General features: G+C 40.9%; 1 protein-coding gene across 3 annotated transcripts in view; it reads right to left on the bottom strand.

The window, feature by feature from the left end:
- stat1 (signal transducer and activator of transcription 1) overlaps positions 1-23,572 on the bottom strand; it is a 221,586-nt gene that overhangs the window by 133,733 nt on the left and 64,281 nt on the right.

Consider the following 23,572-nt stretch of genomic DNA (forward strand, 5'->3'; position numbering starts at 1 on the left):
ACTACCGAAGCCCAACGGCGGAATACCCACCCCATCATGCCACAACCTTATACACTACCAAGTTTAGAACCAAGGAACTGATACGGCAGACCAGATGGTTCTACCCACCATGCTACTGTAAGTTCACAAAGTTCGGGGAATCAGACCTGCCAAAGTTAGGGCCGGTAGGGAGGGACAAAATCCTGTTTCAGATCTGACCCCTAACACACCGGTTAATCCCTGGCACGGCCACCCTTACAACCACTCTCCTCAGTATCTCAGCAACAAAGGAGCATTCTTCTGCACCCCAGGACAAGTACCCATCATACAAAGCTTACCACGCCAAGATGGACAGATCCATAAGGGCACCTCACCATCAAGACCACCATGACAGAACTCACAATCCTCTCCTGGAATGTAAGAGAGCTTAGTTTCCCATAAAATGGGGACTAGTCCTCAAGTACATCAAACAAACTAAAGCACATATACTACTACTCCAGGAGACTCATTTCAATGGGAAAAAAAACTTCAAAACCCTGGATATTGACAGCTATCACTTTCTTTACGTACTCGAGAGGAGTGTCAATTCCAATCTCAAAATCATGCTCCTTTGGGTGATCAATGACCCAGAAGGAAGGTTCCTGGCACTCCACTCTTTTGTTCCATATAGCAGGCAAAATCATCATGGGAGATTTCAATGCAGTCATGCAAGAAATGCTAGATAGGATGAAAAAAAGTTCCCAGGTCACAACCCCACTACAAAGATGGGTAACTTACCTGGGATTTAAAGCTCTCTGGAGAAACAAACACCCCCAAGAGAGGCGCTATTCTCTCACAATGTCACGCATAGACCTCTCTCTGGGGTCCCCACACATTGAGCTTCAAACCATAGCTGCGGATAAACTTCCAGGGGCATTTCAGACCATTCTCCCATAACACTCACTCAAATTACAACTACACCCCCAAGAGGAGGATATCCTATGGCGTCTGGTTTAAAAAAAAAAGCACATTTTTAGATAAAAACAAAGAAACGACTAGCCCCCAAATGGTCTGGGATGCGCTTAAGGCATTCTCCAGAGACCTTTATATTGCACAAATTAAAGCTTTTAACATAAAATCCCAATCAGAAATTAAGTGTTTGGAGGAGAAAGCAGCATCAGACAAGAGTTAGTTCTGTACAAACCCCTCACCAAAAACAACACAAGTTTGGCAAACAAGCTTAGATGCACTGAAATTAGCCCTCACTACCCAGGTTAACAAAAAATTACAATATCAAAAAGTTAATATCAACAAAAATGGGAAGCTGTTATCTTTTCTGTCTAGAGACCTCAGCCCCCAGACAGGCATCCCAGCAGTGACAACAATGGGAACATAGTAACACATCCATTAGAAATCAACCACTGTTTTGCAACATATTACTCCAATCTATACTCCACCACAGCCACTCAGACATTAAGCCAAATTGCGGAGTACCTCCAGCAGGTCAATCTACCTAGTCTGGACCCCCAAGCCAGAATGCTTTTAGATTCCCCAATCACTACCACAGAAATAGCAGATATAATTTCTACCCTGCCACAAGGGAAGACACCTGGGTTAGATGGCTTTCCAACAGACCACAGAAATTATAACAGACTATTAGAAATTATAATACTTACTCAACTGTTTAATAACATACTAGAGGGGGTGGACCTGCTGGAATCAATGAATGAATCCCTAATAACACGAATCCTTAAGCCTCGGAAAGACTATAAAGGGCCTCTTACAGACATTTACCTTTAATTAACACTGACGCCAAAATATTGGCAAAACTTCTAGCAAACTGACTAAATAAGGTAATAACTGCCCTGGTCTCTCCAGACCAAACAGGCTTTATACATGGGCGAATGACAGATATAAACATACGCAGACTTTACACCAATATATCAACAACCCATGACAATTCTTGCCAGAGAATCATGGTTGCCCTGGATAATGAAAAAGCTTTCGATTCAGTAGAATGGAACTATTTATGGGCAACCATGACCCAAACTGGTATAGGTCCTTATCATGTTAGGCCCAGCAGTAAAGGGTTACGTTTTCAATTTAGAAGTCTGCTTGGAATCCACAATTGAAAGAAACCCCTCACGGTAGGGGGTACTTCACAAATACCCCCTAAATGACACTGAAGTCGGGCTGGCTGGCGAGGTGTGAAGAGCCAGAATTAATCAACAAGGGTAACCAAATTATCATACCTGTGCTACAGTGGGGGTCTGTCTCTTCTTAGCAGATTCTTAGCTAATATTTCTCTGGGCCCATAAAATAAATAACTTTTACTAAAGATAAAAATCATGGCGCCCAGTCATTAGCTTGTAGCTAGGGCTCCCTACAGACTCCAAACACTCCCATGTTATGATGATCCATTGTGGGATTATCTCATATTCTGATAAAACCAGAATAATATGGGTTAGGCCTGATGTGTTTGGTGTCTATAAAAAGAGAATTCCATTTCCCACATAATGCACATGGTTCTATAATTCTGGTGAATACCCATAAGTATTTAAGGATAGCTGGAAAATAAAAATGTCAGCAGGACAGCCTGTTACCAAATCTTGACCCTCACCTATCTCATTGGAGGGGGTGTGAACTTTGTAAACTGGGGGTGTGAACCTTGTGAACTGTATATCAATGGCCAAGACAACTGGGAAGATATATGCCTTTGGGGACCGAGCTGCTCGGGAGGTATATGTCGCTATTTCTCCGTCCCCCGGAAACAGGAATTACATAGGATCATTCTATTGGTGATGTATGTAGGTTTCTGCATTTAAGTTTTTCTTTGTGCTCTATTGAACCTTTATGCCTTAAGAAGAGTGTGTATGTAACCCCTTGCTAGTTATAAGGAAAGTGTGTCTGCTTAACCTTTTGTTTGCTGGCGGGAGAGTTGTGTGTTGTCTGTAGACTAACTTGCATTGTCTGGAGCTAGGAAGTCTGGAGTGATTTGCCTCTGTGAAGTGTCAGTGTGCAATAGAACCTTTAGACTTGGGTGCTTGCGGCCTTTTAACGCGGTGGTGGCAGTTTGTTAAGTTTAGGCGGGTTGGGGCTGTTTGGGGTTTGATTGCATGAGTTAGCGAAAAACTGTGTAGTTGATGTGTTAACCCTTACAGCTGCCCGCCTGGTCACGTACGTCTGTGGTGGCATTCGTGACAGTCCTAATTTCCGGAAATGGGTATCAGCCCTATAAAGATGCCCTGCTGCATGTCTGCGTACAAACAGAAACATTTCACCCCCCTTTTTGCCTTACAGAGGTACCTGGCAGGGGTGCCTCCTCTCCTCCTTGCTTTTTGCACTGGCAATGGAACCCTTGGCTGCTCTCCTCAAAAACAACAAAAAAGAGTCTTGGGCTTTGACCCATAATCGAAAAAAATGCAATCTATGCGGATGACTTACTGCTCTTCCTACTATGCACTAGATGCAGCCCTCCAGGTTTTAAAACGTCATGCAATATTCTCAGGACTCAAGATCAATTGGTCCAAATCCCAAATTCTTCCCATAGATACTTTTATACCAGACCCCCCAACGACTCCACAGTACTCTCCATTGGGTAGACACATTCAAATTAGTCTCAATGAAGTCATGATTCAAGTAGGTGGAGAACAAAATCAGTATTGAAAACAGTTCATTTATTTAAACTGTTTAAAAAAATAAAGGGAACACAAAAATAAGACATCCTAGATCTGAATAAATGAAATATTCTTATTAAATACTTTGTTCTTTACATAGTTTTTGCATTATTTTGTTGTCAGCACATTCAACTATCAAAGGAAATCAAATTTATCAACCCATGGAGGTCTGGATTTAGAGTCACATTCAAAATTAAAGTGGAAAAAAACACTACAGGCTGATCCAACTTTGTTGTAATGTCCTTAAAACAAGTCAAAATGAGGCTCAGTAGTGTGTGTTGCCTCCACGTGCCTGTATGGCCTCCCTACAACGCCTGGGCATGCTCCTAATGAGGTGGCGGATGGTCTCCTGAGGGATCTCCTCCCAGACCTGCACTAAAGCATCCATCAACTCCTGGACAGTCTGTAGTGCAACGTGGCATTGGTGGATGGAGCGAGACATGCTGTCCCTGATGTGCTCAATTGAATTCAGGTCTGGGGAACGGGCGGGCCAGTACATAGCATCAATGTCTTCGTCTTGCAGGAACTGCTGACACACTCCAGCCACATGAGGTTTAGCATTGTCTTGCATTAGGAGGAACCCAGGGCCAACCGCACCAGCATATGGTCTCACAAGGGGTCTGAGGATCTCATCTCAGAACCTTATGGCAGTCAGGCTACCTCTGGCGAGCACATGGAGGGCTTTGCGGCCCCCAAAGAAATGCCACCCCACTCCATTACTGAACCACTGCCAAACCGGTCATGTTGCAGGCAGCAGAACGTTCTCCACGGCATCTCCAGACTCGGTCATGTCTGTCACATGTGCTTAGTGTGAACCTGCTTTCATCTGTGAAGAGCACAGGGCGCCAGTGGTGAATTTGCCAATCTTGGTGTTCTCTGGCAAATGCCAAATGTCCTGCACGGTGTTGGGCTGTAAGCACAACCCCCACCTGTGGACGTCGGGCCCTCATACCACCCTCATGGAGTCTATCTCTGACCGTTTGAACAGACACATGCACATTTGTGGCCTGCTGGAGGTCATTTTGCAGGGCTCCTCCTGTTACTCCTTGCACAAAGGCGGAGGTAGCGGTCCTGTTGCTGGATTGTTGACCTCCTACGGCCTCCTCCACGTCTCCTGATATACTGGCCTGTCTCCTGGTAGCGCCTCCATGCTCTGGACACTACACTGACAGACACACCAAACCTTCTTGCCACAGCTCGCATTGATGTTCCATCCTGGATGAGCTACACTACCTGAGACATTTGTGTGGGTTGTAGACCCCGTCTCATGCTACCACTAGAGTGAAAGCACCGTCAGCATTAAAAAGTGACCAAAACATCAGCCAGAAAGCATAGGAACTGAGAAGTGGTCTGTGGTCATCACCTGCAGGAACCACTCCTTTATTGGTGATGTCTTGCCAATTGCCTAAATTTTCCACCTGTTGTCTATTCCATTTGCACAACAGCATGTGAAATTGATTGTCAATCAGTGTTGCTACCTAAATGGAAAGTTTGATTTCACAGAAGTGTGATTGACTTGGAGTTACATTGTGTTGTTTAAGAGTTCCCTTTATTTTTCTGAGCAGTGTTTAGCAGTGCTTACTAACAGGCTGGTGGCTGGTTGAATCAACTTGCTTTCATTTCAACTAAAAAGGGATAAGTATTCTTTACTAACTTTATCAAAACCATTGTGTTATTTTAACTGTTGGGTTTTATTTATTTTTTTCATAAGTAATTGTTGTTTTTGGAGCTAATTTACAAAGTTTGTGGGATCCATAGGCTTACAGCAGGTTACATTCCCTTGTAATTACCCTCAGCTTGAGGAGGGTGGGGTTTGATTAGTTCACCTTTACAGACTGCATAAATAGAACCACAGGCACTCCAGTGGAGCTTGCTCTGGTGGTAGGTGCTCTGTAAGTGATTGCTCTTTAAGTGGGGGCTCTGTAAGTGGAGTTATAAACTCAGGAGTTAGTGGGGGCTCTGTAAGTGGAGTTATAAACTCAGGAGTTAAACACTAAGGGAGTTAAAAATAAGGTAAAACAAGGTATTTACTACAAGTCCTTACACCTTTTTTTTGTTTAACTGTTCTTGTAACTGGGAGTATGAGTTGTAGCAACATTGAAGGTCTGACACAGTGCACAGCCTGCCACATGTATGCAGTTGTGGAACAACAGTTCCAAAGTGCATACCTCTGTTGTGGATGTGAGCGAATTGCCACTTTAGAGGCTCGCGTTAAGAGTCCTAGAGGAACACGTTGCAACACTGCGTTCAATCAACAATCTTGAGAGGGGTCTCTTGTTAACTGAACAAGAACTAGTGGGGTCAGATAGTAGGGGGGGGAGGGGAGCAGCAAAAGGATGATAGGGCAGTAAGCTGGGTGACAGTTAGAAAATCTAGTGTGGGGAAAAGGAAAAGGGAGGCTGCTCCAGGGTTTGCGCATCCCAACAGATTTGCCAGATTGTGTGAAGAAGATGGGAGTGTGAACTCTGGATTGGCGGTTCTAGGTGAGGCTGATCTCTCTAACAGCCGGGAGACCAGTTTCACTAGTAGTGGTGGGGAGGAGAGCAGAGCTAGGCCTAAACAGATGGTGGTTATAGGGGATTCGATCATTAGGAAAGTGGACAGGGTAATCTGTCGAGCGGATCGCTTCAACCGGACAGTTTGCTGTCTTCCTGGTGCCAGGGTTCGGCATGTGGTTGATCGGGTTGACACATTATTGGGAGGGGCTGGGCATGACCCGGCTGTCTTGGTACATATCGGTACTAACGACAAAATGAACGGTAGGTGGGGGACTTTAAAGAGTGAGTTCAGGGATCTAGGCTCTAAGATTAGGCAAAGGTCCTCCAATGTAATTTTTTCGGAAATTTTGCCGGTGCCGCGTGCAAGTTTAGGGAGACAGCGGGAGCTTAGGGAGCTAAATGCGTGGCTAAAGTCTTGGTGTAGGAAGGAAGGGTTTGGGTTCCTAGAGCACTGGGCTGACTTTTCTTTGGGGTACAATCTATACAGCCCTGACGGATTGCACCTCAATGGAAGGGGGTCTGCTGTGCTAGGGGAGAGAATGGTTAAGAGGTTGGAGGAAACTAGACAAGGGGGGGGTGGGTGAGCTAGAATTCCATGGGAAAATTAGTGTAGACGGGGTAGGGGGACTAGCAAAGGGTTGTGGGGGAGGAGTGAGGGGGGCATATAGTTTATCAGATAAGGAGCTTCCGTTACAAGGAAACCAGTCTCATAATTGCCTTAGCTCTAATTCTCCCTTAGCTAATGTAAACATCAGAGGGAGAAGTAATCATCTCCGCTGCATGCTGGCTAATGCGCGTAGCTTGTCGGGTAAATTAGGGGAGCTGCAAGCTATTGCATGTATTGAAAATTATGATTTAATAGGTATCACTGAGACCTGGTGGGATGATAAATGCGACTGGGCTGCGAATTTAAATGGTTATACACTTTTTAGGAGGGACAGAGAGATTAAAAAGGGTGGAGGGGTTTGTCTTTACGTAAAGTCAGACTTAAAGCCATGTAATAAAGACATTACCAATGAAAACGTTGAATCTCTTTGGGTAGAAATTTCAGTAGGGCTGAAGGTCACAAAGAAAATGATCATTGGTGTATGCTATACACCCCCCCGTATAGATGAGGGGGATGAGGCCCAGCTATTGTTGCAAATGGAGGAGGCTTCAAAACTGGGTCAAGTTGTTGTTATGGGGGACTTTAATTATCCGGACATTGACTGGAGTAATGGGGTGGCTAAGTCAGAAAAAGCTAGTAGGTTTGTAAATATGCTAAATGACAACTTTTTATTTCAGGCGGTTCAAGAACCCACTAGGAATGACGCTATTTTGGACCTGGTGATTTCTAATAATAATGAACTCATCTCTAACATTTGTGTGGGTGAGCATTTGGGGAACAGTGATCACAACATGGTCTCCTTTGAGATAATGCTGCAGAGACAGCGCTATAAGGGAGTAACTAATACGCTTAATTTTAGATGTGCAGACTTTGCCAGTATAAGGGCATCTCTGCAATGTGTCAACTGGGAAAGGCTTTTCATGGGGTTAGACACAGAAGGAAAATGGAACATCTTTAAAACATTGCTTTGTAGGTATACACAACAGTATATCCCCCTTGTAAGCAAGGAGAGGCATCGCAAAGCAAAACCTTTATGGCTGAATAAAAGTGTTATTGTAGAGGTTGGTAAGAAAAAATGTGCTTTTAGGGCATTCAAGTTAGCTGGGACAGCAGAAACTTTCATCAGATACAAGGAAGCAAATAAAGCATGCAAAAAAGCTATCAAGCAAGCTAAAATAGAAATGGAAAGGGATATTGCTGCTAGGAGTAAAAAGAATCCTAAATTATTTTTTAATTATGTGAATAGTAAAAAAATGAAGCAAGAAGGGGTGGGAACTTAATTATCACGGGGGGGTAAGTTGGTTGATGAGAACGGGGAAAAAGCTGAAATTTTGAACTCTTATTTTTCATCTGTCTATACATCTGAGGAGCCAGATAATGAAGGCTTCCCTTGTAATATGCCCAGTTCTAGTAATTTAGCTACTGGCGCATGGGTCACTCGGGAGGAAATTCAAAAGAGACTTGAACATGTAAAGGTAAACAAAGGTCCAGGGCCGGATGGGATTCATCCCAGGGTATTATATGAGCTGAGCGCTGTGATTGCCAAACCTCTTCACATAATTTTTCAGGATTCATTGAGGTCTGGCATGGTGCCGAAAGACTGGCGGATTGCTAATGTGGTGCCGTTATTTAAAAAGGGATCCCGTTCTCAGCCTGAAAACTATAGGCCTGTTAGTCTGACATCAGTAGTAGGAAAACTTTTGGAAGGGGTAATAAGGGATAGGGTACTTGAATACATTGCAGTTCACAATACTATTAGTTTGTGCCAGCATGGTTTTATGCGTAACAGATCTTGCCAGACTAATTTAGTCGCCTTTTATGAGGAGGTGAGCAGGAACCTTGATGCTGGAATGGCAGTTGATGTCATCTACTTGGACTTTGCTAAAGCGTTTGATACAGTACCTCACAGAAGGTTAATGATCAAATTAAGGAATATTGGCCTAGAACATAATATTTGTAATTGGATAGAGAACTGGCTGAAGGATAGAGTACAAAGAGTGGTTGTAAATGGAACATTTTCTAATTGGACCAGTGTGGTTAGTGGAGTACCGCAGGGGTCAGTCCTTGGGCCTTTGCTTTTTAACTTGTTTATTAATGACCTGGAGGTGGGCATAGACAGTACTGTTTCTATTTTTGCTGATGACACTAAATTGTGCAAAACTATAAGTTCCATGCAGGATGCTGCTGCTTTGCAGAGCGATTTGACAAAATTAGATAACTGGGCAGCAAACTGGAAAATGAGGTTCAATGTTGATAAGTGCAAAGTTATGCACTTTGGTAGAAATAATATAAACGCAAACTATCTACTGAATGGTAGTGTGTTGGGGGTTTCCTTAATGGAGAAGGATCTAGGGGTTTTTGTTGATAACAAGTTGTCTAATGCCAGGCAGTGTCATTCTGTGGCTACTAAAGCAAATAAAGTGCTGTCTTGTATAAAAAAGGGCATTGACTCAAGGGATGAGAACATAATTTTGCCCCTTTATAGGTCCCTGGTAAGGCCTCACCTTGAGTATGCAGTGCAGTTTTGGGCTCCAGTCCTTAAGAAGGATATTAATGAGCTGGAGAAAGTGCAAAGACGTGCAACTAAACTGGTTAAGGGGATGGAAGATTTAAGCTATGAGGTGAGACTGTCGAGGTTGGGGTTGTTTTCTCTGGAAAAGAGGCGCTTGCGAGGGGACATGATTACTCTGTACAAGTACATTAGAGGGGATTATAGGCAGTTGGGGGATGTTCTTTTTTCCCATAAAAACAATCAACGCACCAGAGGTCACCCCTTTAGATTAGAGGAACAGAGCTTCCATTTGAAGCAGCGTAGGTGGTTTTTCACGGTGAGGGCAGTGAGGTTATGGAATGCCCTTCCTAGTGATGTGGTAATGGCAGATTCTGTTAATGCCTTTAAGAGGGGCCTGGATGAGTTCTTGATCAATCAGAATATCCAAGGCTATTGTGATACTAATATCTACAGTTAGTACTAGTGGTTGTATTTATAGTTTATGTATGTGAGTGTATAGATTGGTAGGTGTGGGTTGGGTGTGCTGGGTTTACTTGGATGGGTTGAACTTGATGGACACTGGTCTTTTTTCAACCCTATGTAACTATGTAACTATGTATATACCTTAAAATTAATCAAAAGTATTTAATTAAATAGAATTCATATTAATAATCAACATTTCATAAAAAAGAGAAAATTAATAAACTATTAGCAGAGGGATTTAGTCAGCGGTTGTTATTTGCCCAGGTAGTAGATCTTAAAGTTCACTTGATTGGGTACCTTGTATAATTAAGTCCTGATCCATATTTCAATTGAGTAATGTCCACTGTCTGCTAAAGAATTGTCTGCACTTAGTCCATGCAGTGTCCAATCCAATTTCTTAAATGTTTATATGCCACGCTCAGTTATACTTAAGGTGATTGGGCTCAAGTTGTTTAGCAAAAAATACTCATTCGTATGCTGTAAGTTATAATTCATTGTGCGCTGCAAATACAATTTAATTTATGAACAGAAGTCCCACGCTTGTGCGCTCGTTTATTCCTCCATCTGAGCCCAAATCACCTTTTCCATTGCAGACATCCCCAAAGCAGTTCTGCACTCCACAGGGCCATGCTGCTTTCCCACTGCTTACTTCCTACGCGCGTTTCACCTATGCGGTGTCATCAGGGCATGTCTCATTACTCCTTCTCTAGCCCTTTTACACCCAAGCCAGTGAAATATCTTGTTGCTAGGTTACCAATCGTGTACATATCACAACATAAATGATCAGCACCTATATTATACACATGAAATCCTTCACAAAGTTTTACAAAGTTATAAATATATATTTCTTTTTTTAACTTCAGACGTTTATTGAATTTTAATTTCACAGTATCAGTATATACAATGCATAAGTAACAATATTGCAATATTAGTTACACATTAGTGATATCGTAAGCCTTTGTCGCTTACTATAGCTTAACAGTAAAACATTATGGTTCAACACATTTGAGTCTTAGACAGTTTTTCCCCCCTCCGCATGACATAGTGAATTGCGGCTTAGGTGACCCAGTCCAGCCATTTATCCCATATTTTGTGGTATTTTTTGGGGCTACCCCTTTTCCGATAGATAAGGTTCTCTAGGGTGGATATATGTTTGACTTATAGAACCCAATAAGAGGAGTTGGGGGGTGTGGACTGTTTCCATTTTCTTGTAATAAGTGTCTTTGCTGTGAATAGTGCTTCATTAATAAAGGTGCTTTGATACCGTGTGTGTTCTGGGGAGTTGTATTCCCAGCACTGTGTCTATGGTATCAAGGACCTCTTTCCAGTATGTTGCTAGTATTGGGCAATACCAAACCATATGTATAAAGGAGGCCTGCTGCATACCACATCTAGGGCATTCTGAGGAGGATCCTGGAAACAGTTTGTTTATTTCGGCAGGGTAGTAGTAGGCTCTATGGAGAAAATATAATTGGATCATGCAATCCCTATAGTTCAGAGATATCGATAAGGGGGATTCCAGCAACTGGTCCCATTCGTCATCATCACATCGGCCTATATCTCCTTCCCATTTATTTCTAAGGGTTTCAAGGGGCTTATTATGCAGTTTAGCATGAAGTTCTTGATATAGATTGGAAATAAGGCCTCTAGTTGAGCTTTGTTGTAAACGGTCAGTTAGTGAGTATTGGGCAAGGAAGATAGTGTTTTTATTATTTTGTGATTTCAGACATTTTTGAACTTGGATATATTTCAACCATTGATGTGCCGGTAAGTGAAATAGTTGCTTAAGAGTATCAAAAGAGGCTATCAAGCCTTCTTGCCAAACATCTCCTATAGTGCAAATGCCACACCTTTCCCATGCGGGGTTACCCCTAATTTAGCTAGGTTTGGAAAATATAGATTTTCCCATAAAGGGGTCTGGGGTAGCATGTCTGTAGGAGGGATTCCCAGGCTTTATTTTTCTTTTGTATATAGTCTTTAACCGGCAATACATTCAGGTTATAGTATTGTGATAGGGGGAGTTTAATTACAATGCCTAGGTAAGTGAATTGCTGGACTATAGGAAAGGGTATATTTGGTTGGTTATCTGGTAGTTGTTGTGGATCTACTAGCAAAATAACTGATTAAGCTGAGCTGGTGACCAGGCCGGAGATTTGGGCAAACCTGGAGGTTATATTTGTCAATGTTATTATAGAGGGTCACCCAAATAGATTAGTGTGTCGTCTGCATAGAGTTGTATGCATTCTTCCCTATCACCAATTTTCCAAATGGCTCCATAGCTATTGCGAACAACAGGGGAGACAGGGGGCAGCCCTGTCTAGTTCCCCTCTGTAGCGAAAATTGTTCATGACTTGAGCCATTTACCACTATAGCTGCTTTGGGTGAATGATATAGCAGTTTAATCCCCTTACAGAGGGAAGGTCCAAAGTTAAACCGTTATAAAGTATGCCATAAGCATCCCCACTCAACTGTGTCGAAGGCTTTAGTGATATCTAAAGCAGCTACTGCCCGTTGCCCCCAGTTACAAATATACATTTCTAATATACTCATACCATTTCAAAATGGCATTTGCTATCCCTTTTTAATTAGTATTTCATTTATACATCTTATCTTTTATAAATATGCAGAAAATTGATGGTCATCATTTAAACCGTTTGGGTTAAGGTATTTACCGTATATACTCGAGTATAAGCCGACCCGAATATAAGCCGAGGTACCTAATTTTACCTAAGAAAACTGGTAAAACGTATTGACTCGAGTATAAGCCAAGGGTGGGAAATGCAGCCACTACTGCTAAGTTTCAATAATCAAAATAAATACCAATACAATTACATTAATTGAGGCATCGGTTGGGTATATGTTTTTAAATATTTATTTCAAAGAAAAACAGTTCAACTAGCTCTGTAAGTGGAGAAGAGCGTCAACAAAAACAATATGGTATCAACAATGATACCTTAAGAGTACTACCCCCTTAGCTCAGCAACCAAGCTAAAACACAAAGGGCCCGATTCACTAAAGTCCGAAATAAGGAGTGCTATTTATAGCATGCGTTAAAAATCTTATCACTTCTTATTTTTCGCTCAATTCACTAAAAGGACACTTGTAATAATTAAGAAGCGATGTTCTTGGCGTTATTTATCTTACGATGACATATTTTAATGAAAAAAACTATGCGATAAGCGTTATAGGGGCCGATTCACTAAAGGTTAATAACGCTTATCGCATAGTTTTTTTCATTAAAAAGCATGCGATAATTAAGTACCGATTCATCAAAGTCATTTCGCATGTGTTTATCCGCATATCGCATGCACAAAAAAAATGCATTGCGTTAATTAGCGAATAGAAATAGTACTAACGCATGATTCACAAACACATATGAAGCGTTAAACGTGCAAAATATTGTGTTAATCTGTGTGAATATTAACCCTACTTGGGGCAGGCGGTACTTAAAGAAAATTGCGGTATAAAAATATACGCCAAAATTCTAGCAGAACGACTCAAAACATACCTACCACACCTAGTAGATCTAGATCAAGTAGGGTTTGTGCCCCAGAGAGAGGCTAAAGACAACACGCTAAAGACTATTACAATACTAGATCATGCTAAGAGACATAAGATACCCATGCTGGCCCTGTCGACGGACGCCGAAAAGGCCTTCGACAGGGTCAGCTGGGCCTTCCTCCGGGAATCTCTCGCCCAGATAGGGTTAGGACATAAAGCTATACACAGAATAATGGCACTATATAACTACCCCCGGGCCAGAATTAAGATTAACGGAAGCCTCTCAGAACCATTTAAAATTAGCAATGGAACAAGGCAGGGATGCCCCCTATCCCCACTCCTGTACGCTCTGGTCATGGAACACCTAGCTATTGCCATAAGACAAAACTGTAATATATCAGGAGTGCAGATTCGGGGCAACCACCATGAAACTGCCTTATATGCAGATGATCTACTGGTTTACATCACGCAACCATTAATATCTCTCCCAGCACTCATGCAAGAATTTAGGGAATACGGTGAATATAGTAATTTCAAAATTAATTTTGGGAAATCGGAAGCATTGAATGTATCATTACCCACACTGATACAACAATCATTACAAGACCATTACCCATTCAAGTGGAGCAAAGATTCCATAAAATACTTAGGTATCAACATCCCTGCTGATCAAACTAAGTTATATCAACTTAATCAGCATACACTCCTCACCCAGATAACCCATGATCTTAAATCCTGGCAGCCCTTACAACTCTCCTGGTTCGGCCGCATTGGCCTGATAAAAATGAACATTTTACCAAGGCTCCTTTACCAATTTCAAACAATACCTACAGAACCACCTAAGAGCTTTTTTGATAAACTGAATGCAATATTTTCTATTTTCATATGGGCAGGCTCTAAGCCCAGAATTAATAGGAAAATACTATTTCGCCAGAAGGCAAAAGGCGGGCTAGGCCTACCTAATATTAAAAAATACTGGGAAGCAACGGTCCTTTCAAGAGTAACAGAATGGTTCCAGCACCAAAAGACTAAAAGATGGGTACAGATAGAACAATCTATCTTGGACAGGCCACTACAAGCCCTCTGGTGGCTCCCCCCCTCCCAAAGACCAGATAATGGGCTCTTACCAATAATCTGTAAAGAAACCATTCTACAAGCTGACAAACTACTGAAAATCAGCCCTTCCTTAATCTATCGTACTGGACCACTCTCCCCAATCATAGGAAATCCCAACTTCCCCCCAGGTATGACCAAGGGAACTTTTCTAGGAAAGAGGTACAATGAGAGTTTTGTATGCTTTCAAGCATTAAAGGATGGCAAACTACTCCCCTTGGTAACTATCTGCCCTGACGAGGCACATACTTTCTTGGCTCAGTTAAAACATGCCCAGCTACAGCACTGGTTGATGGGCCCAGGTAACAAACAAAGTGTAGCCCTCCCCCCCACTCCCTTTGAAGAATTATGCTTACAAATAACCCCGGTGCAGCATACAATTTCGATATTATATCAGCTACTTACCGCTAGCAAAACTACCATGTTACCCAAATTCACTAGGAGGTGGGAGGGGGAGCTGCAGACACATCTTACAGGAGACCAATGGGGAAATTGCTTTTATCTTACGCATAAATTCTCTATAGCTTGCAAAGCTCAAGAGACAAATTATAAAATAATCTCAAGGTGGTACAAATGCCCCGAAATTTTACATAAGATTTACCCCACGGTTACGAATCAGTGCTGGAGATGCGGAATAGACATAGGGACCCCTTTTCACATATGGTGGAAATGCTTAGTACTGATCCCATTCTGGGAACAAATATTCAAGGTTATTAACTCCTGCACAGGCCTAGACCTGAAACCCGACCCTTTGATAGGCATCCTCTCAATCCTCCCAGGTTCAGTTACCAAATATAAAAGGTCCCTCTTAGGCTTCTGCTTGGGGGCTGCCAGGACAGTGATACCACGCCACTGGAAATCTACTATCCCCCCAACTATAAATGAATGGGTTAAAGAGATGGGAAATGTAATGCGGATGGAAGAACTACTTAGTAATGTCCAGGGGACACCAGACAAATTTGTCTTGACATGGTCCCCATGGGTTATGTTCCTAGAATCTTATAAAGATAAATGAATGATACCGGACTAGGAGCACTACTAAAAAGCAGACTTATATGAAAAGGTCAAACGTTAACTGCTGGAAACGATATGAGGTTAACAACGGAGCGGCTGAGCGACTGAGCACTTCCAAGTTCTGTTCCCCTTATTATGGATATTCTCTCTCCCCTTTCATTCTCTGGTTTTTGGAAAAAGTTATTTCCCTCCCCCTCCTTACCATTCTTTTTTCCTTCAGTACCATATCAGACAACAACAGGGTAATAATGACAGCAACAGGAGACAACACTGTCACAGCTTAACTAAGTATAATAAATACTAAAAAGCTATTGTAAATAATCTTGTTAAAGCAGAATATTATGAAAACTGGTATAATATCACGCATGACTGCAAATAATTTAAGTATATTTGTCTCATCTCAATATATGAAGTGTCTATTACGCTTAAGAGGTGACATGATAACTATGTATAAATATATAAAGGGATCATATAATAACCTTTCTAATGTTTTATTTACCAGTAGGTCCTTCCAACGGACACGAGGGCACCCACTCCGTTTAGAAGAAGGGAGGTTCCATTTAAACATTCGGAAAGGATTTTTTACAGTGAGAGCTGTGAAGTTCTGGAATTCCCTCCCCGAATCAGTCATGCTGGCTGATACATTATATAACTTTAAGAAGGGGCTGGATGGATTCTTAGCAAGTGAGGGAATACAGGGGTATGGGAGATAGCTCTTAGTACTAGTTGATCCAGGGACTGGTCCGATTGCCATCTTGGAGTCAGGAAGGAATTTTTTCCCCTCTGTGGCAAATTAGAGAGGCTTCAGATGGGGTTTTTTTGCCTTCCTCTGGATCAACTAGTAGTTAGGCAGGTTATATATAGGCATTATGGTTGAACTTGATGGACGTATGTCTTTTTTAAACCCAACTTACTATGTTACTATGTTACTATGTATTACGCCTATAGTAAAAAGCAGTTTAGTTCTGATATGTACTGTATAAATACAAAACTGAAAATAAAGAATATAAAAAAAAAAAAAAAAAAAGAAAATTGCGGTTCGTGAGCTATTGGCAACACAACATGGAGTTTGCAGTCGTATTTTTTCAAGTATATGTTGGCCCTAGAGTGATGCATCCTCCAGTTTTCAGGGAAATGGTGGTTTTCATAAAGTAATGGTTACGTGCGTAATATTTTGTGCTCTGCGTAATATATTGCGCTCTGCGTAATATATTGCGCTCTGCGTAATACATTGCGCTCTGCGTAAAATATCGCGTGCCGCGTAATATCTTGTGTGCTGCGTAATATATTGCTTGAAAATATGTCATCGTAAGATAAATAACGCCAAGAACATCGCTTCTTAATTATGACAAGTGTCCTTTTAGTGAATCGAGTGAAAAATAAGAAGTGATAAGATTTTTAACGCATGCTATAAATAGCACTCCTTATTTCGGACTTTAGTGAATCGGGCCCAAAGTGTTAAAATCCTTCAAAACAGGAATCCTCTTCATCATCTGTATGTCCAAACAGAGCTTCAGCTGGTGTGAGGTTATCAGCATAGACATTGTCATCACTGAGTTCACAGTCATCACCATTACTGCTGTCATTCTCATACAAAGAGCTGTCTTCACTGCCATCCATAGCATTACTGATGCCACATTTTTTGAAGGCACGCTGCACCATGTCCTCTGGAATGTCTTCCCATGCATCTCAAACCCACTTTGCTATTAATTTTATGCCGGGCTTCATTAGATTTCCAACTTTTGCCAGATGACATCCATTCATGCCACTTCTTTCGCACACGGTCTTTGAAAGGTTTATTTAAAGACACATCCAGGGGCTGCAATACAGATGTAAGCCCACCTACAATAACGGCCAAAGTAACTTGAGAAGAATTTGCCAATTTTTTTATGTCATCACGTGTGGGTTCTGAACATATCCCAAACTAGCAATGATGGTTTCTTCTTTAAGGCTGCTCCTGGTCGCCCGTTCCAAATTTCTTCCAGCCATTTTTTTGTTCCATCTTCATCCATCCAGCCTTTAACATGTGGGCGCACTGTAATTCGTGGTGGGAAGTTGACCTTTTTCGGCAAGGTCTTTCTTTTAAAGATAATTACAGGCCGCAGCTTAGTTCCGTTAGCCAAACATGACAGAACAACTGTGAAGTGTTTTTTTTAATTTCCTGTGGTTCTGAAGAAAATAGTTTTGTCTCCCAAAACTTGCCACAGTTCTGTTGCTTGGAAGATCAAAAGTCATAGGCGTTTCATCCATATTCCCATATTCCCTTCTTTGTTTTATGATGAATGATTGGAATGACATCACTTTTTCTTCAAGGTCTCGAGGCAACTTCTGTGAAATCTTTGTTCTTTGTCGCAAACATAGGTCAAAACTATTCATGAAGCGAGTACACCATCCTGCTGACGCAGCAAATTTTTCAATGCCTGGTGCTTTATATTTGTCATCCTTAGCCATTTGAAGGGCACGTAAGCGAATTCCCATGCGTGTTAAGCAGTAACCATTTTGACGACACACCAGAACCCATTCATGCCATTCAGTCTCTAGAGCCCCATAAGAAGTCATTAAACCACGTCGCGCTTTTTTAGTCTTTGGAATCTTTTCCAAGCCAGCCTTCATTTTCCGCCACTCCCTCGCTTGTTTTTCGTCAACACAAAATTCCCTACTTGCAATACTGTTATTGCTTTCTTCTGCTCTTGACACAACCTAGAGTTTAAAACCAGCTTCGTATGACCTGCGTTTTTGTTTTGGTCCAGGATTAGTGGTACCGGTATCCATTTCTAACTGGATAAAAAATGAAGACTTTGAATCAGAACTTTACAGTTCTAGATCAGCAACAGACATAATGAGTAGTTTATAGGCAGTAAAAACGTCAACTTAACAGGTGGGTGGGGCTATGGGCGTGTCTATAGGCAACAGGATAAGTTAGCCCCACCCACTGCGCACAATGACCACATCCATTGCGCAGTGGCCATTTTGAGTCACCATTTAGCCCCGCCCACTGTGCATTATGACCCTGCCCACTACACAGCAGCCATTTTGAGTCACCATTTTGAGTAATACCCATAATGCCCCTGTGTTATGCTCCACCCATTGCGCATTATGGCCCCTTCCACTGCACAGCACCATTTTATGATTATGGTCCACCATTTTGTGTGTTACCCACAATACCATGCGTTGGTAAGTTGTCGCCATTTTGTCAAATGGCACCCTTCCATACATGGGGCTTGTGTGAGCGCCACCATGTGGTTATAAAATGGTAATGCATTATAGACCCATAATAACACATTTATAAACCTCTATGTTAGCGGTACCTAGCGGTTATGATTAATATTACAGGAGGATACCAAAGGCATGCCCAGACAAGTATTTTTGGAAATGGTACCGTGTCAGGGCATGTTTTAAAGCTGATTCCAACATGTCCAGGCTTGTTAGCGTGCTTTCATAGACATGCGCAGTCTTGTTTATGAAAGACCGCTTCAGGATTTATAAGAGCATTCAGGAAAGTATGCAGAAAAAACATACAGACACACGGTTTAACAGTAACACACCCAAAGTACATCCTCAGTTTTAGGTTTTAGATAAAATTACTTACCGATAGGTAGCCAATCATTTTCTAGTAGGACTTAAAAGACAAAACATTTGACAAGGAGCTGATGCGACTGGTAATAAGGCATGAGAGAGTAACCCTTATTTCTTTGCTACAGGATGTGGGTCTTGGTGATGACATTACTAAATATTGTAGTTCCTGATCAAACATCCCAAGTGGTCCGTGACCTGATTTCAAAGTAGGGAATTCAAAGTAGGGGATTAACAAATTTCAAAACTTGTGAAAGGGGCTTAAAATAGTACAGGAGTCTCTCCTGAAGCCTTTTGTTGTGTGCCATGTAAGATAAACATTGTAGTATATACAAGAGCATCCCCTCAGATTCAAAGTAGGGGATTAACAAATTGCAAAACTTGTCAAAGTGATTTCCGCAACTTAAAAAAGTACAGGAATCTCTCCTGAAGCCTTTGTTGTGAACTGTGTATGGTAGTGATAAGATAAGCAAATTACCGAGCTCTAAAAAGAGAACGACTTAAAGTTTAAATTTTCTCTAACAATATTAATTATGACTAACGAAGTATTAAAAAAAGCATACTATACGCCACAAAATATATGTAGTTTTGGCGGTGTGGAAAATTTGCACCAAAATGTAAAAAATAAAGGAATAAATCGGAGAGATGTAAAACAGTGGTTGTCCACACAGGATCCTTACACATTGCACAAACCTTTACGACGGAATTTCAAGAGAAACAGAATATGTGTTTCAGATATAGATTCTCAATGGCATGCTGATTTGGTGTCTATGACTGATTTTGCAAAGTATAATGATGGTTTAAAATACATCCTCACAGTAATTGATGTGCTTTCAAAATATGTATGGGTATTTATGTTACCCAATAAAACTGGAGCCACTGTTTCAAAAGCTATTGAATTTATTTCTTAATGGATGTATACCCCAAAAATTACAAAAGAATTTTTGAACAGGGGTGTAAAGGCATTATTTAAAAGATACAAAGTACACCACTTTGTAACAACACTGTAAAAGCGGCTATCGTGGAGCGTTTTAATAAAACGTTAAAATAAAAAATGTGGCGCTATTTTACAGCAAATAATGCATAACGTTATGTAGACGTTTTAAAGAATCTAATATATAGCTACAACCATACAGTCCATAGCACAACACACACTAAACCTACAGATGTAACAAGTGCTAATTCACTTACTGTTTGGAGGAATATATACTCGGACTACTTTAAAGCTAAAAAAATTAAGCCAATCCTCGAGCATGGTGATCACGTGAGAATTTCAAAATATAAAGACATCTTCAGTAAAGGCTATGAACAGAGCTTTACAGATGAAATTTTTATCATTACGGCTGTAAACACTAGAGGCGTTAAGCCGGTTTATAGCTTGAAGAATACCTGTGACGAACTAATCGAAGGTACATTTTATGGTGAAGAAATTCAAAAAATACCTGAAAATTACAACCGTGTTTACAGAATTGAGAAGATATTAAAGCAGAAGCTTGTAAAAGGTCAAATTTTTTATTACGTCAAGTGGTTTGGATACCCGGCAAAATTCAATAGTTGGATCGAGAAAAAACAATTAACTATGGTTTAAAAATATACTACGATGGAGGAGGAGGCATTCTATATTACACTGCCTAGTAATGCATAACTTAGTACGTTTCCTCAAAATGAAATATTTAACTATACTGTAAAATTATCCAAGCCAGTTATGCTACGCGGCGAATGGGAGGTCGATTTGACAGAAATACAGTACCCACATACCTGGAATACTTTTGAGACTGATGAAGGTCTCCAGGGATCCCCAACCTTTTATACCCGTGAGCCACATTTAAATGGAAAAATTGTTGGGGAGCAACACAAGCATGAAAAATGTTCCTGCGGTGCCAATAAGAGCTATAATTGCCTACTTAATAGCCCCTATGTTGACTGGCAGCCTACAGAAGGCTCTGTTTTGCATTATGCTTGGTTTTTATGCAACCAAAACTTGCCCGAAAGCCAGGAATTCAAAAATGAGCACCTGTTTTGAGGCTACTGAGAGCAACATCCAAAGGGTTGGAGAGCAACATGTTGCTCACAAGCCACTGGTTGGGGATCACACTCTATTCTATGTTGGAATTCATGGTGGACCCCTGAAAGAGCTAAATGTGAAGCCGGGTTTGTACAACAGCGTTAAAGATTTGGTGAAATCAATAAACGATAAAAATCGAAGCTTACAAATCACCTACTTATGATGTGAAGCTGCGTTACGATGAGTTAGAAAGAACTGTGACTGTAAAAGGAACACACAGCTTCTTAGCTGGCAACAAGCCGACTCATATTTTAGGTATCTAACAATTTCAATGATAGTATTAACGGTCAATAATGCGCGGATATAAAAGCAGGATTTTATACACTTTTTGTATATACCGCTATTATCAGTCCTCAGAGGATTGGTGAGTTTTACACACCTCTGCTTCGTACAGTTCCCATTACAGGCAGTGACAATGAGATTGTTACACAACAATTTATAAAACCCGATTACATACCTGTCAGTAAACATCACTTTGATAACATCACAATCGAGATAAAGAGCGACCAGAACAGAAACGTGTCATTTAAGTACAGGAAGGCCATCGTTAAGCTAAACTTTAGGCCAAGACGTGCCTACTATTAAAAAACAATATGGTAGCTGTTAAAAACTATGGGGAGCCGCATATTTACAGCTCATATTATAAGGCACAAGCTGGTAGCAGCATAGCTGGCTTTCATGGCGCTGCTTATCAGCATGGAAGGGGCCTTGGAGGATTATTTAGAGCTTTGATTCGCCAAGCAGTTCCTCTCTAAACGCGGTATAGATATTGTAAAACCCCATGTAAAAACGGCTGCTAAAAATATAGCCAAAGATGTTGTGGGTAAAGTTTCAACAGCAATGATGAATAAATTAACCAGCGATGGACAGGCTGGTTCTGGTCTAGTCTACATAGGTAAAAACAGACCTACTAAGAAATGGAAAAGGACCCCCATCACTTCCGCCATGGGTGCCGCAAAACCAAAATAAAAGGCGCAGATGCAAAGACACTAAGAAACAACGGTTTGGGAAAGCCCCATAGTAGTCGTTGGTGTAGACTGGAAGTAAAATCACCCTGCGGTGGTGGAAAACAATCATATAAGTAACATCAGTTAATTCACAAACTTGTGCAACTATATTGGCCACTGAGATTGTGGTAATAATTTTTTGCTATATACAGCAACACGGACACTGGTAAAAATCTTGCTTGAATATATAAAGGGAATTAACTCTGCAAATTAAGAACTTTTTCCTCTCACCAACCCCCACCAGGATAATTGAAGTGGAGCCTGCATAGAGAACACAATACCGCTCTCCTTAAGAGGAATATCCAATTTTAGTGACTGTTTTTTTCTCCTTTTTCTTACTATTTAAGGTTTTTGAAATAAGTTTTTTTGTGTTTTTAAACAATTTAATACAGTGCATTTATGGTTTTAAATGGATGTAACTATATGTGGTTGTGAATAAGGTAGGCTGGCCAGCCAAGTTTTTAATTTGATTTTAATGTGGTATATCAATACTAAATAAATTTTATATAATTCAATTTTCTATAGAAAGTGGTTGAGGAGGGAGGGGTCCCCACCTCTTAGTATTAATGTCGTCAGAGGTTGATCCATTTAAGGTTCAAATTTTAAACGCTTCTCTTTTTGTTAAAAGAGTTCAGGTATCACCAGCAGTGCGCATAGGACATGCCCAAGGACTTTTAACAACTAATGCAAAATACATTATTGACCGTGTTAGCATGAAAGTTTTCAGTATACCTGCGGGCAGTCGTGTCTGCAACCAAGAAAATCTGTTTTTGGGTCAGCTTCCTAAATTGGTAATATTAGGCTTTGTTGATAATGATTCATTTTCTGGAGCTAATAATAGAAATCCATTATGCTTTTATCATAACTACGTGTGTTTCTCCGCCTTGTACGTTGACAGAATTCAAATCCCCAGCAAGCCTTATCTCGCTGAGTTTGAAAATGGTAACGCTATTAGGGAATATATGTCACTTGTACAAATAGCTGGTAAAAAGAGCGTTGATTCTGGTTTTTTAATAGACAGAGAGTCATTTCTTGTTGATTATACTCTATTTGGTTTTGATTTAACTCCAGACCAAGAAAGCAGCAGCCATTTTTCTCTGATTCGTAATGGCAACCTAAGAGCTGAAATATGTTTTTCAAGAGCTTTGGACAGAACAGTTAATATGATAGTGTATGGCGTGTTTGACAATATTATTGAAGTAAACCAGAGACTTGTATGATTTTCTCTAAGTAAAAAAAACATGAATACATTGGAACTATCACAGATTTTAACTGCTGACCCCTGCACCAGACATATATTTTCAGGAGTTTTACCATGTGATCTTTTACCAACACACAAACTGAAAGATTTACCGGCTGCATTTATTATACTCACAATTCAAGACTGCCTGGCGAATACTGGTTAGCTGTCTTTATTGATCATAAAAGACGTACTTTTCTTTGACTCTTTTGGAATATCACCCCTGAGTGGATTGTACCCTGATGAAATTCTGTTTCATAAAGAAAAATGCTGATAAAATTATATTTCACAATGAACAGTTGCAAAATTCTCTCTCAGCTGTGTGTGGTAAATACTGTATATTTT

The sequence above is a fragment of the Xenopus tropicalis genome, chromosome 9 (assembly GCF_000004195.4).
Source record: "Xenopus tropicalis strain Nigerian chromosome 9, UCB_Xtro_10.0, whole genome shotgun sequence".
NCBI classification, from domain to species: Eukaryota; Metazoa; Chordata; class Amphibia; order Anura; family Pipidae; genus Xenopus; species Xenopus tropicalis.